This window comes from Salvelinus namaycush, unplaced genomic scaffold, assembly GCF_016432855.1.
Source record: "Salvelinus namaycush isolate Seneca unplaced genomic scaffold, SaNama_1.0 Scaffold274, whole genome shotgun sequence".
NCBI classification, from domain to species: domain Eukaryota; kingdom Metazoa; phylum Chordata; class Actinopteri; order Salmoniformes; family Salmonidae; genus Salvelinus; species Salvelinus namaycush.
In genome coordinates this window covers 187,501-200,769 of record NW_024059608.1, presented here as the reverse complement: position 1 = coordinate 200,769, position 13,269 = coordinate 187,501, and the positions used below count along the sequence as shown (strand labels likewise).

The window sequence follows — 13,269 nt, the reverse complement described above, 5'->3', positions numbered from 1 at the left end:
CACCAGAGACAGCACGTAATCATCGCAAAAAAAGCCACGAACGACCTCCTGCGTGAGACTGGCCACGCAGGAACTAAGCTCGCATTGTCTCAAAGAGGAGAAGAGACGGTTGAGGAGAAATGAAGAGTGGGGTAGTTGGGGTTAGTTGGGGGTCTATCCTACTAGGTACTACCCCTACAGGGCAGAGTGAGATCGTTGCCCTCAGGGCAGTATGGGTAAGTTGGGGTCTAACCTACAGGGCAGAGTGGGGTAGTGGGGTCTAACCTATGGCAGAGGTGGGGGGGAGAGTGGGGTAGTTGGGGCCGAAACCTACCAGGGGCAGAATAGAATGGGGTAGTTGGGGTCTAACCTGCAGGGCAGAGATCAGGAGTGGGTAGTTTGGGTCCTCTAACCTGCAGGGCAGAGTGGGGTAGTTGTGGGTCTAACCTGCAGGGCAGAGTGGGGTAGTTGGGGTCTAACCTACACAGGCAGAGTGGGTAGGTTAGTTTGGGGACTAACCTGCAGGGGGCATGAGTGGGTAGTTGGGGTCTAACCTCAGGGCAGAGTGGGGTAGTTGGGGTCTAACCTGCAGGGGCAGCAGGGCAGAGTGGGGTAGTTGGGGTGTCTAAAACTACGGTCGGCGGTCAGGAGATGGGGTAGTTGGGGTCTAACCGCAGGGCAGGTAGTGGGGTATTGGGGCCTAACTCAGGGCAGAATGGTGGAGATGGGGTAGTTGGGGGTCTAACCTGCAGGGGCAGAGTCGTGGGTATTTGGGTCTACCCTACAGGGCAGATGGGGTAAGAATGGCAGGCAAGGTGGCGGTTAGTAGATGGAGGGACCTAACCTGCAGGGCAGAGTGGGTAGTTGGGTTCTAACCTGCAGGGCAGAGTGGGGTAGTTGGGGTCTAACCTGCAGGGCAGAGTGGGGGTAGTTGGGGTCTAACCTACAGGGCAGATAGGTGGTAGTTGGGGACTAACCTGCAGGCCAGAGTGGGGTAGCTATGGGGTCTAACCTGCAGGGCAGGTGGGTAGTTGGGGTCTAACCCTGCAGGGGCAGAGTGGGGTAGTTTGGGGTCTAACCTACAGGCAGAGTGGGGTAGTTGGGGGTCAACCTACAGGGCAGAGTGTGCGAGGGAGTGGGGTCTACTAGTTGGGGTCTAACCTACCTAAGGGCAGAGATGGGGTAGTTGGGGTCTAACCTGCAGGGGCAAGAGGGAGAGAGAGGGGATGGGGTAGTTGGGGTCTAACTGCAGGGGCAGAGTGGGGTAGTTGGGGTCCTAACCTACAGGGCAGAAGTGGGGTAGTTGGGGCTAACCTGCAGGGCAGAGTGGGGTAGTTGGGGTCTAACCTTCAGGCAGAGTGGGTAGTTGGGGTCTAACCTGCAGGGCACAGAGTGGGTAGTTGGGGTCCTAACCTCAGGGCAGAGTGGGTAGTTGGGGTTGTAACCTGCAGAGGCAGAGGGGTAGTTGGGGTCTAACCTGCAGGGGCAAGTGGGGTAATTATTGGGGTAACTAACCTGCAGTGGCAGAGTGGGGGTAGTGGGGTCTAACCTACAGGGCATAGTGGGGTAGTTGGGGTCTCTAACCTACAGGGCAGAATGGGGTACGTTGGGGTCAACCTACAGGGCAGAATGGGGTAGTTATGGGGGTGTCTAACTACAGGGGGCAGAGTGGGGTAGTTGGGGTTTAACCTGCAGGGGCAGAATGGGGTAGTTTAGTTGGGGTCCTAACCTACAGGGCAAGAGTGGGGTAGTTGAGGTCTAACCTACAGGGCAGAATGGGGGTAGTTGGGGTTTAACCTGCGAGGGCAGAGTGGGGTAGTTGTGGGTCTAACCTACAGGGGCAGAGAGAGTGGGTAGTTGGGGTCTAACCTGCAGGGCAGAAGTGGGGTAGTTGGGGTCTAACCTGCACTACATTAATAGATATTATTAAAGTCCAGAAGTCTTCTCTGTCATGGTTATCTGTCTGTGAGGTGTCTTCTGCTACATTCTCTGGCTGGTCCAAAAAACACGCACTAGCGCCTTCTCCTAGCCCCTTGTCTTCTAGCACTAATCTCTTAGTCCCTAGTCTCCTAGTCCCTTCTAGTTCTTACCTCGTTGTTGTGTGGAGTTCTGGAGGAATCTGATAGCTGGGTAAGAAGCAATGATTGAAGGGTAAATGGAAGCCATATCTGATTGATTGGAAGGTATATGGAAGCCATATCTGATTGATGGAAGAGTATATGGAAGCCATATGCTGATTGATTGGAAGTGGTATTCGGAAGCCATATTGATTGATTGGAAGGGTATATGGAAGCCCATATCTGATTGATTGGAAGGGTAATGGAAGGCCATATCTGATTGAGTGGAAGGGTAAATGGAAGCCATATCTGATTGATTGGAAGGGTATATGAAGCCATCTTGATTGATTGGAAGGGTATGGAAGCCTATCTGATTGTGGAAGGGGTAAATGGAAGCCATATCTGATTGATTGGAAGGGTATATGTGAAGCCATATCTGATTGATTGAAGGGAAGGTAATGGAAGCCATAATCTGATTGATTGAAGGGTAATGGAAAGCCATATCTGATATTGGAAGGGTATATGGAAGAATCCATACTGATTTGATTGGAGGGGTAAATGGAAGCCATATCTGATTGATTGGAAGGGTATATGGAAGCCATATCTGATTGATTGGAAGGGTAATGGAAGCCATACTGATTGATTGGAAGGGTAAATGGAAGCCAATTGATTGATTGGAGGGTAATGGAAGCCATATCTGATTGATTGGAAGGGTATATGGAGAAGCCATATCTGATTGATTGGAAAGGGTGGTAAATGGAAGCCATATCGATTGATTGGAAGGGTATATGGAAGCCATATCTGATTGATTGGAAGGGTAAATGGGAAGCCATATCTCGATGATTGGAAAGGTAAATGGAAGCCATCACACCAATCTGGTTCCTTCAGGTCCTGTGCTAACCTCTAACCAGGTAAGAGGCTAGGGGCCTCTGTTTCTGGAACCTCTTTCCCATTGATTTATCCTGCAATAAATGTTGTTCAATTGATTAGTATGCCAGTTTGTCTTCTTCAAATGCCTCTAATCTAATTGTAAAAGAATCAGTTATTACTTTACTGTGTTTGAGTAATCCAATAATTACCATTTTGGACAGGTACCATTTGAAAAGTAACCGACCAACACCTGATTGTGCTACATTACCTGGCCGTAGTCCAGAAAAGAAGCCCTAGTCCCTTATCCTAGTTCCTTTCCCCCTAGCCCCATGTATCCTAGTCCCTTTTATTCCCTAACTCGTTGTTGGTGCAGATCTAAAGAATCACATGCTGGCCAGTGAAGAAGCAATGATTGGAAGGATGTATTTGTTTATATGGAAGCCATATTGATTGATTGAAAGGATATATGGAAGCTGGTCACACCTAGCTGATTCCTTCATGTCTGTGCTGACCGCGACAGAGGCTAGGGTTGTTTCTGGACATTAGCCTCTTACCCTGGCCTATAGGTCAAAGGCTAAAGGTCAGTTGGCATTCAGCATGCATAAGGAGGGGGCTTCTCGAAGCCGGAGGGCCCGTAGACGGGGCAAGGGTAAGAGGGAAGGGGGTTGGGTGTGTTAGCATGTAACCCTGACCAGGGTCCTGGGAGCCAGTCTGAAGGTGGGCTGGCTGGGGGCCTGGGAGAAGGCTGGCTCTGGCTCTCCTCTGACGGAGAGGATGGGGGGGTCAGGGTCATCTCCAGGCCGGGCTGGGGGGTGGAGGGGGCCTGGTAACTGCTGTGTGTGTGCGAAAGACAGAGAGAAAGAAGAGGAAGAGGAAGAGAGAGAACAACAGAGTGAGAGAGAGAGAGAGACGAGCGGTCAGGAGAGAGAGACAAAGAGAGAGAGAAGAGAGAGGAGAGAGACACAGAGAGGAGACATTCATATCCCTGGATGACGAGAAGCTTTGGAAATACTATTTTAGTTGGGGTCTAACCTGCAGGGGCAGAGTGGGGTAGTTGGGTTATTTTTTACCTGCATGGGCAAAGCGGGGTAGTTGGGGTAGGCGGGCAGGGCCCTGTTCGATTGGGGCAGAGAAGCCAGCGTAGGTCACCACGTGCTGGGTGGGGTTATACATGATGTGGGGGGTGGGTGGGGACTGGGGGACATCTGGGGGCAGGAGCCTGAGATAGAGGAGACAGAAGGAGGAAGGGGGGAGGAGGGGAGGAAGACAGAAGGAGGAAAGGAAGGAGGGGGAAGGGAGGGAGACAGAAGGAGGAAAGGGGAGATGGAGGGGAGAGAGGAAGTGGAAGGGAGAGAGGGAGGGAGGGAAGGGGGAAAGAGGGGAGGGAAGGAGAAGGAGGAGAAATTGGGATAGAGGGGGGAGAGCGATGGGGGAAGGGAGAGGGGAGGGAGGGAGAGGAGAGAGGAAGGGGAGGGGTGGGGAGGGGAAGGGAGGAGAGAGAGAGAGAGGGGAGGGAGAAAGAGAGAGAGAGGGAAGGAGGGAAGGGAGAGGGGAGGGAAAGAGGGGGAGCGAAGGAGGGAGAGAGGGGGGGAAGGGGGGAGGGGAAGGGATAGGGGAGGGAGGGAGAGAGGGGAGGGAGGGGGAAGGGGAGAGGAGAGGGAGGGGAAGGAGGGAGAAAGGGAGAGGGGAGGGAGGGGAGGGAGGGAGAAAGAGGGAAGGGAAAGAGGGAGAGGAAGGGAGGAAGAGAGGAGGGAAGGGAGAGGGGAGGGGGAGGAGAGAAGACGGGAGGAGAGGGAAGGAGAGAGAGAGGGGAGGGAAGGGGACGAGGGAAAGGGGGAAGAGAGAGGGAGGGAGAGGAGAGGGGAGGGAAAAGAGGGAGAGCGAAGAGGAGGAGAGAGGGGAGAGAGGAGAGAAGGGGGAAGAGAGAGGAATACATATAGTTAGTGTCACAATAACAAATGAAATAGCTACCTAACAAACAGACTGTGTTCTAGGTTACTGTGTATTAGAGGTCGAGCCGATTATGATTTTTCAATGCCGATACCGATTATTGAGGACAAAAAAAGCCGATACCGATTAATCGGCCGATTTATAAAAAAAAAAAATAATAATATAATATATATATCATACACACACACACATTTTGTAATAATGACAATTGCAACAATACTGAAATGAACAATGAACACTTTTATTTTAACTTAATATAATACATAAATACACACACGCACACAGCTCTGAAGTGACAATGATACTGAAGAGTCTGCTTAGGAGACAAATACTCTCAACTGTTTGAATAAAAATAGAGTTTAAGTTACCTGTGATGAATGTTGAAAACAAAAACTTTAATTTCTATATGCAGGAAATCCTATTTTAATAATAGGCATGGTAAGAATTGACAACCAAAGTGCGAGTCATAATTCCCATGACACCTTCTAGCAAAATCTGAAAAGGGGTTCCTTCATTTATTCCACAGGATATTTTATGATTCACTTAAAATAAGGTCTGTGTTTCGTGTAGGCTTACATCACCGTGCCAATTTTATAAACTGTGTAGATATCCATAGGAACAAGGTAACTCTGATCAAATGGCTGAATATAAGCAAAGATAAAAAAAATTGTAGAGTGGATTTATGAAAATATGTTGGTACCTTATCCTAGTGAGATTTACACGGGTATTAAAACGTCGAGGCGGTTTAAGCCTGCACGAAACACAGACCTTATTTGAAGTAGATCAAGACATTCTTATGGAAGACATGAACGGTAAAATAATGAAGGAACCCCTTTCAAATTCAGCCGCAAGTTATTACAGGAATTATAACGCGGACATATTTCTCTCTAAACCATATACCTTTGACTAAATCCGGAAACATCACCTCGAAACAAAACGTTTATTCCGTTCCGTTATTATATAACGGGTGGCATCATGAGTCTAAATATTCCTGTTACATTGCACAACCTTCAATGTTTTCATAATTACGTAAAATTCTGGCAAATTAGTTCGCAAAGAGCCAGGCGGCCCAAACTGTGTATTACTACCTGACTCTGCGTGCAATGAACGCAAGAGAAATGACACAATTTCACCTGGTTAATATTGCCTGCTAACCTGGATTTATTTTAGCTAAATATGCAGGTTTAAAAATATATACTTGTGTATTGATTTTAAGAAAGGCATTGATATGGTTAGTACACATTGGAGCAATGACAGTCATTGATTGATTGTTTTTATAAGATAAGTTTAGCTAGCTAGCAACTTACCTTGGCTTACTGCATTCGCTAACAGGCAGGCTCCTCGTGGAGTGCAATGTAATCAGGGTGTTAGAGCATTGGACTAGTTAACTGTAAGGTTGCAAGATTGGTTTCCCCGAGCTGACAAGGTTAAAAATCTGTCGTTCTGCCTCGTTCCTAGGCCGTCATTGAAAATAGAAATGTGTTCTTAACTGACTGCCTAGTTAAATAAAGATTAAATAAAGGTGTATTTTTTTTAATTTTAAATAAATTTAAAAAAATCGGCGCCCAAAAATAACGATTTCCGATTGTTATGAAAACTTGAAATCGGCCCCGATTAATCGGCCATTCCGATAATCGGTCGACCTTCACTGTGTATACATATAGTGTGTGTGTGTGTGTGCCCACCAGGTCCTTGTAAGCCCCCAGTATAGCAGCTGTGATGATTCCCAGGAACAGGCCCATTATGTTGAGCACCACACAGACCCACAGCAGACGATGGAGATGGACCACATCCCAGCAGCTACTCACCCCCGTGAACTATAGTACTTGGTATGGTAGTCTGGACTGGAGGAGGAGAGAGGAGACAGAGTGAACTCATAGTACTGGGTATGGTGGTCTGGACTGGAGGAGGAGAGAGGAGACAGAGTGAACTCCATAGTACTGGGTATGGTATCCTGGACTGGGGAGGAGAGAGAGGAGGACAGAGTGAACTCATAGTACTGGGTATGTGTGGTCTGGACTGGAGGAGAGAGGAGACAGCAGACAGTACCACACACACCTCCGCGCTTGAACGCAAAACATGAACACACACACACACACACACACACACACACACAAACACACAGGTTGTTTCCTTACCTCTCACAGCTGTACAGGTCACACAGAGTAAGCAGTGTTGCTCTTCATTCTCACTTTACACTCACTGTTGAATGAGCTGCACTTTACCTGCAGACAGACAGAACAGAGACAAAGAGACATTGCTATGGCAGCAAATAACAAATATGTAACTGTCAGTAGATGGCGCCAGAGAGCCCGAGAAAAAAACCCACAGCCAACCCGTCCCTAAGGCTGCAGGTAACCTGTAAACGCCCATAACCCCTAACTATGTATTCTCAGACTCTATGCCCCCATAACCCCTAAATGTATTCTCAGGCTCTATCTTGCCCCCATAACCCCCTAATAGTATTATCTACACCCCATAACCTAACTATGTTATATTCAGACTCTAAAGATAGACTACGTCCCCCTCCCCATAACCCCTAACTATGTATTATCTCAGACTCTAAAGATAGCTACGTCCCCCCCCATAACCCCTAACTATGTATTATCTCAGACCTAAAGATAGATCTACGTCCCCCCCATAACCCCTAACTATGTATTATCTCAGACTCTAAAGATAGATCTACGTCCCCCCCATAACCCCTAACTATGTATTATCTCAGACTCTAAAGCTAGATCTACCCCCCCATAAGCCCTAACTATGTATTATCTACCCCCCCCCCCCCCCATAACCCTAACTATGTATTATCTCAGACTAAAGATCGATCTATGTCCCCCCCATAACCCCTAACTATGTATTATCTCAGACTAAAGATCGATCTATGTCCCCCCCATAACCCCTAACTATGTATTATCTCAGACTAAAGATAGATCTATGTCCCCCCCATAACCCTAACTAGTATTATCTCAGACTAAAGATAGATCTATGTCCCCCCCATAACCCCTAACTATGTATTATCTCAGACTAAAGATAGATCTACGTCCCCCCCATAACCCCTAACTATGGATTATCTCGACTAAAGATAGATCTATGTCCCCCCATAACCCCTAACTATGTATTATCTCAGACTCTAAAGATAGATCTACGTCCCCCCCATAACCCCTAAACTATGTATTATCTCAGACTCTAAAGATAGATCTACGTCCCCCCCATAACCCCTAACTATGTATTATATCAGACTCTAAAGCTGATACTACCCCCCATAAGCCCTAACTATGTATTATCTACCCCCCCCCCCCCCATAACCCTAACTATGTATTATCTCAGACTAAAGATCGATCTATGTCCCCCCCATAACCCCTAAATATGTATTATCTCAGACTAAAGATAGATCTAAGTCCCCCCCATAACCCCTAACTATGTATTATCTCAGACTAAAGATCGATCTATGTCCCCCCATAACCCCTAACTATGTATTATCTCAGACTAAAGATAGATCTATGTCCCCCCCATAACCCCTAACTATGTATTATCTCAGACTAAAGATAGATCTATGTCCCCCATAACCCCTAACTATGATTATCTCAGACTAAAGATAGATCTACGTCCCCCCCATAACCCTAACTATGTATTATCTCAGACTAAAGATAGATCTATGTCCCCCCCATAACCCCTAACTATGTATTATCTAGACTAAAGATAGATCTACGTCCCCCCCATAACCCCTAACTATGATTTATCTCAGACTAAAGATCGATCTATGTCCCCCCCATAACCCCTAACTATGTATATCTCAGACTAAAGATAGATCTACGTCCCCCCATAACCCCTAACTATGTATTATCTCAGACTAAAGATAGATCTATGTCCCCCCCATAACCCCTACTATGTATATTATTATTCAGACTAAAGATAGATCTATGTCCCCCCCATAACCCCTAACTATGTATTATCTCAGACTAAAGATAGATCTACGTCCCCCCCATAACCCCTAACTATGTATTATCTCAGACTAAAGATAGATCTATGTCCCCATAACCCCTAACTATGTATTATCTCAGACTAAAGATAGATCTATGTCCCCCCATAACCCCTAACTATGTATTATCTCAGACTAAAGATAGTCTATGTCCCCCCCATAACCCCTAACTATGTATTATCTCAGACTAAAGATAGATCTATGTCCCCCCCATAACCCCTAACTATGTATTATCTCAGACTAAAGATAGATCTATGTCCCCCCATAACCTCACTAGTATTATATCAGACTAAAGATAGATCTATGTCCCCCCCATAACCCCTAACTATGTATTATCTCAGACTAAAGATAGATCTACCCCCCCCATAACCCCTAACTATGTATTATCTCAGACTAAAGATAGATCTATGTCCCCCCCATAACCCTAACTATGTATTATCTCAGACTAAAGATAGATCTATGTCCCCCCATAACCCCTAACTATGTATTATCTCAGACTAAAGATAGATCTATGTCCCCATAAACCCTAACTATGTATTATCTCAGACTAAAGATAGATCTACCCCCCCCATAACCCCTAACTATGTATTATCTCAGACTAAAGATAGATCTACCCCCCCATAACCCCTAACTATATGTATTATCTCAGACTAAAGATAGATCTATGTCCCCCATAACCCCTAACTATGTATTATCTCAGACTAAAGATAGATCTATGTCCCCCCCATAACCCCTAACTATGTATTATCTCAGACTAAAGATAGATCTATGTCCCCCCCATAACCCCTAACTATGTATTATTCAGACAAAGATAGATCTATGTCCCCCCCATAACCCTAACTATGTATTATCTCAGACTAAAGATAGATCTATGTCCCCCCCCTCCACTATTAAAGGAATAGGGTGTTATTTCAGACACAGGCTCAATCTCCATGGTAACACTGTGAACACGCTGTACTGAGTGGGAAGGGAAAGATCCACCCCACGACTTTTACTAACTCTGTAAAGACTTCATCTAGCTTTAATGAATTCTGAAAGCCATAAGCAAGTCATTCAACGATTTTTACACACAGTAAACTTAGGAAGGATGTGAGTGCGTGGTGGGGGGTGAAGGTGTGTGGAGGAGGTGGGGGGTGAAGGTGTGTGGAGGAGGTGGGGGTGGAGTTGTGGAGGAGGTGTGTGTGTGTGTGTGTGTGTGTGTGTGTGGGGGTGTGTGTGTGTGTGTGTGTGTGTGGGTGTGTGTGGGTGCTCTGATTCACCTCAGTATAATAGTTGTCGTAGGCGTACCCTGATCCACTGGCGTAGAACTCACACCTGTCCTCCAACAGCGGCCTCCTGTCCTGAGAGAGGAAACAGAGAGGAGATTCAAGTTGAAACTGACAGTATTTACAACATGAAATCTTATTAAAATGTGTTCATATATACACCCCCAGGAAGAATATGAATACTTTTCTGACAAGCGAGCCATTAGATATGGTCATTTTGACGTTTTCATAAATTCTTAGAATGTTTTGGAATTACGTAGAGTAAGGCATATGTGAAAATTCTATAGCAATATATAGTGTGAAAATTCTATAGCAATATATAGTGTGAAAATTCTATAGCAATATATAGTGTGAAAATTCTATAGCAATATATATGTGAAAATTCTATAGCAATATATAGTGGGGAAATGGCTGTGCGTTTGGACAATTAATAGACACTGCAGTAAATAAAACCTAATAAAAGACCGGAGTCTACGCAGACTGGTCGGTGCGCTATAGCCAATCAGAGCTACAGTGGTCATACTACAGTAGGCCTTTAGTTTGTGTGTCGGGGGCTAGGGTCAGTCTGTATATCTGGAGTATTTCTCCTGTTTATCTGGTGTCCTGTGTGAATTTAAGTATGCTCCCTCTAACTCTCTCTCTTTTTTCTCTTCTCTCGGAGGACCTGAGCCCTAGGACCATGCCTCAGGACTACCTGGCCTGATGACTCCTTGCTGTCCCCAGTCCACCTGGTCGTGCTGCTGCTCCAGTTTCAACTGTTCTGCCTGCGGCTATGGAACCCTGACCTGTTACCGGACGTGCTACCTGTTCCCGGACCTGCTTTTTTCGACTCTCTCTCTCTCTACCGCACCTGCTGTCTCTAACTCTGAATGATCGGCTATGAAAAGCCAAATGTCATTTACTCCTGAGGTGCTGACCTGTTGCACCCTCTACAACCACTGTGATTATTATTATTCGACCATGCTGGTCAACTATGAACATTTGAACATCTTGGCCATGTACTGTTAAATCTCCACCCGGCACAGCCAGAAGAGGACTGGCCACCCTTCATAGCCTGGTTCCTCTCTAGGTTTCTGTATAGCAATTTGTGACATTGGCTGATGTAAATCAGGTATCTGTTTTTTATTTTCAATAAATTTGCAAAACAAATCTAAAAACATGTTTTGCTTTGTCATTATGGGGTATTGTGATGTCATTATGGGGTATTGTGTAAATTGTTGAGGATTTGTTTTTATTTAATCAATTTTAGAATAAGGCTGTAACTTAACAACATGTGGAAAATGTCAAGGGGTCTGAATACTTTCTGAAGGGACTGTAGGTGTATTTTGTGGCTTTTTGCAAATGCGTTCTAATGATCTAAAGTGGCGCTGTTGCAACTGATGGCAGGTCCTACTGCCTGTAAACACACAGTCCAGTTCATAGTGAATGATGACAGGTCCTACTGCCTGTAAACACACAGTCCAGTTCAAAGTGAATGATCATCTATGAGATGTTTCTACAACTTGATTGTTGTCAACCTGTGGTAAATTCAATTGATTCAATCAAAAACGAAGACATGAGGTCGAAGGAATTGTTCGTAGAGCTCCGAGACAGGATTGTGTCGAGGCACAGATCTGGGGAAGGGTACCAAAAAGTGTCTGCAGCAATGAAGGTCCCCAAGAAGTGGCCTCCATCATTCTTAAATGGAAGAAGTTTGGAACTGCCAAGACTCTTCCTAGAGCTGGCCGCCCGGCCAAACTGAGCAATCGGTGGAGAAGGGTCTTGGTCAGGGAGGTGACTAAGAACCCGATGGTCACTCTGACAGAGCTCTAGAGTTCCTCTGTGGAGATGGGAGAACCTTCCAGAAGGACAACCAGCTCTGTAGCGCTCCACCAATCAGGCCTTTATGGTAGAGTGACTAGACGGAAGCCACTCCTCAGTAGAAGGCACATGACAGCCTGCTTGATGTTTGCCAAAAGGCACCTAAAGACTCTCAGACCATGAGAAACAAGATTCCCTGGTCTGATGAAACCAAGATAATTGAATGCCAAGCGTCACGTCTGGAGGAAACCTGGCACCATCCCTACGGTGAAGCGTGGTGGTGGCAGCATCATGCTGTGGGGAGGTTTTTTAGTGGCAGGGACTGAGAGACTAGTCAGGATCAAGGCAAAGATGAACAAAGCGAAGTACAGAGAGATCCTTGATGAAAACCTGCTCCAGATCGCTTCAGGACCTCAGACTGGGGCGAAGGTTCACCTTCCAACAGGACAACGAACCTAAGCACACAGCCAAGACAATGCAGGAGTGGTTTCGGGACAAGTCTCTTAATGTCCTTGAGCGGCCCAGACAGAGCCCGGACTTGAACCCAATCAAACATCTCTAGAGAGGCCTGAAAATAGCTGTGCAGCAACACTCCCCATCCAACCTGACAGAGCTTGAGAGGATCTGCAAAGAAGAATGGGAGAAACTCCCCAAATACAGGTGTGCCAAGCTTGTAGCGTCATACCCAAGAAGACTCAAGGCTGTAATCACTGCCAAAGGTGCTTCAACAAAGTACTGAGATAATGGTCTGAATACTTATGTAAATGTGAAATTTCAGTTTATTTTTTATTTTTTATAAATTAGCAAAAAAAATTGTGTTGTCATTATGGGGTACTGTGTGTAGATTTATGAAATTGTTTTTTCCCCCTCATCAGTTTTAGAATAAGGCTGTAACCTAACAAAAGGTGGAAAATGTCAAGGTGTCTGAATAAATCCGATAGGATTTCTGAAAATATGTCGATACCACAGGAGTGCTCTTACATTTGGGAACTTTACAGTCCTATTGATCAAACAACCATGAAAAGTTAGGCTCTCTCTCCCTCAGTTATGTACATCATCAACAACTAATGCTAGCCAGAGCAAGATGAGCTAAAATCTAACCAAGGAACATTAAATAAACCCTCTCAAACTGTTTCAGCTAGTTGACCGTCATAATTGCACTGATAAACGATGTGGAATTGTAGCCTACTCGTCCTTCTGCAGTTTGCCTGCACCCAAGCTAACTGGCTATTTTGCTAGCTAGCTACTTCCAAACACAAATGGGAGAACACCTCACTCTGACCATTTTACTCACCCTAGCAGAGCTGGTTAGAATGTTTACATGTTATCTAGAGCGTTCTTGACTATCTATTAAACTGAAACAGTGCAT

General features: G+C 45.8%; 1 pseudogene; it reads right to left on the bottom strand.

The window, feature by feature from the left end:
• Positions 1 to 13,269, bottom strand: part of LOC120039474 — a 22,299-nt pseudogene that overhangs the window by 416 nt on the left and 8,614 nt on the right.